The following is a 2500-nucleotide window of genomic DNA, read 5'->3' as shown; positions in this document are numbered from 1 at the left end:
CCACTTAGGGAGAGACGCTCCGATCGAAGCAACAACCACACTTTTGTGCCGTAGCCTCTCTCCTTAGACGGGAGGCGGCGGTCCGCGCGCGCGCTCGGACGCGCGCGGCCAGGCTGATCGAAGGGCCACGATTTTTATCTCACCCTCTCTCTTCGAGAGGGGAGACCACGATGGTTGAGCGAAAAGCGTTTCTTCGCGAACGCAAAAATTTTGAACGATTACCCTGAACGGTGGATCACTTGGCTCGTGGGTCGATGAAGAACGCAGCTAATTGCGCGTCAACTTGTGAACTGCAGGACACATGAACATCGACATTTCGAACGCACATTGCGGTCCACGGATACAATTCCCGGACCACGCCTGGCTGAGGGTCGTTTTAGTACCCCGAAACTGCTTGCGCTCCCGAAGCGCGCACGGCCACGGCGCGCCCAGACTTGCGCGCGTCGCCTGTGCCCTGTGCGCGCTTACAATGGCGTACGAGCGATCGTTGGACGTTCGCCCGAGGTGCTGTGTGCCGCCGTACGAACGGCCGGCGCACGCCCTGGGCGTCGTTTGAAATGACACCGAGGAGGAAGAGAGAGCGCACAAGCGTGCACAAGGATGATAGCGAGCGCTCGCGCGCGCCCAGAGACTGTCCTCGAAAGAGGAAGTAGGACTGTGCGAGGGGAGAGTTTTTCGTATGTGACGAGAGAGATGTGGAGAAGAAAGGGACGATGACGAGCGCGAAGGAGGAACGACACCCGCCGCCTGCGGCCGGAGCGTCGTTGTCTCCACGATATATTTTAGTAGCGCTGTCTCTCGCCATTTTTTCTTTCTCTCTCTCTTTAATCTCACACACACTGCTCTCGGCACTCTCGCACTCTCCGGTCTCTCGGTGCGCCAGCGCGCGCGCGCGCGTCGTCGTCCGGCGGTACGCGGAGAGAGATTCGGCTCGGAGAGCCGACCGCGTGTCCGAGTCCACGAAGTTCTCCTAGTCCGTCGCGTGTAAACGCGAGGCAGGAAAGAAAATTGGGACCGGCACGCGTCGTCGTGTACTCGTCGTATTCTCTCCTTACGTTACCCTAACCTAACGCACCACCGAGTGTTGTTGGATTGGCGATTGTGTTTGCCTCTCGCGCCTCACGCGGTATACGCAGCTGCCGCTGCTCTCACGTCGACGTTCTCTCCGTTCTTCGTAACTTGAACTTTCCTCCCCGGAGGAAAGAGAAAGAAGAAGAAGAAGCGCGAGACGAGCGACGCGGAGGAGGCGGCGGCTACCAAACTAAAGCTTTCGACGACCTCAGAGCAGGCGAGATTACCCGCTGAATTTAAGCATATTATTAAGCGGAGGAAAAGAAACTAACCAGGATTTCCTTAGTAGCGGCGAGCGAACAGGAAAGAGCCCAGCACCGAATCCCGCGGTTCCGCCGCAGGGAAATGTGGTGTTTGGGAGGATCCGCTTATCCCGAGGTGTCGCGTCGCGTCCAAGTCCATCTTGAATGGGGCCACTTACCCGTAGAGGGTGCCAGGCCCGTAGCGACCGATGCGCGTCTCGGGAGGATCTCTCCTCAGAGTCGGGTTGCTTGAGAGTGCAGCTCTAAGTGGGTGGTAAACTCCATCTAAGGCTAAATACGACCACGAGACCGATAGCGAACAAGTACCGTGAGGGAAAGTTGAAAAGAACTTTGAAGAGAGAGTTCAAGAGTACGTGAAACCGTTCAGGGGTAAACCTAAGAAACCCAAAAGATCGAACGGGGAGATTCATCGTCAGCGGCGCTGGCTTCGCGTCGGTCGGCGATGTCCCGCGGAGTCCTCGCGGCTCGCGCGCGGGCACGCTACCGTGCGCCGATGTCCGGTGCTCGTCGTCGTGCACTTCTCCCCAAGTAGAACGTCGCGACCCGCTGGGTGTCGGTCTACGGCCCGGGTGCGGTGCCTGTCGCGTCGCCGGTAAAACGGCACGCGACAAACCCCCGGTCGCCCGGCCGGCTGCTCGGCGGTACGCGCAAGGTATCAGGCCGCACTCTTTACGGTGCGTCGAGACCGTCGCAAGCGCGCGCCACGGTACTCGGAGGTTACGGACTTTGCGCCGTCCCCGGTCCTGGCCCGCTGTTGGTTCAAGTACGGTACACCTTCGACAGGCCTGCGAACGTCTCCCGCGGTTTCGCGGGAGACCGATACCGGTCGGCGACGCTACTGCTTTGGGTACTCTTAGGACCCGTCTTGAAACACGGACCAAGGAGTCTAACATGTACGCGAGTCATTGGGACTTGTCGCGAGACCTAAAGGCGTAATGAAAGTGAAGGTCGGCCCTGGCTGTCGACCGAGGGAGGATGGGCCGCGTCGCGATGCGGCCTCGCACTCCCGGGGCGTCTCGTTCTCATCGCGAGAAGAGGCGCACCCAGAGCGTACACGTTGGGACCCGAAAGATGGTGAACTATGCCTGGTCAGGACGAAGTCAGGGGAAACCCTGATGGAGGTCCGTAGCGATTCTGACGAGTACTCTGCGTTGATACCACTGCTT

General features: G+C 59.4%; 1 non-coding gene and 1 pseudogene across 1 annotated transcript; both read left to right on the top strand.

Moving 5' to 3' along the window:
• Nucleotides 1-219: 219 nt before the first annotated feature.
• LOC145948602 (5.8S ribosomal RNA) lies at nucleotides 220-374 on the top strand. The gene has a single exon (XR_014427405.1). It is a non-coding gene; the product is annotated as a 5.8S ribosomal RNA (ribosomal RNA).
• A 900-nt stretch (nucleotides 375-1274) lies between these two features.
• Nucleotides 1275-2500, top strand: LOC145948605 (large subunit ribosomal RNA; annotated as a pseudogene; the record flags this gene model as incomplete).

Source organism: Prenolepis imparis, unplaced genomic scaffold (genome assembly GCF_030444845.1).
Source record: "Prenolepis imparis isolate NDT839.2.m4 unplaced genomic scaffold, iyPreImpa1.0 SCAF_491, whole genome shotgun sequence".
NCBI lineage: Eukaryota > Metazoa > Arthropoda > Insecta > Hymenoptera > Formicidae > Prenolepis > Prenolepis imparis.
This window is presented reverse-complemented; position numbering and strand designations above follow the sequence as displayed.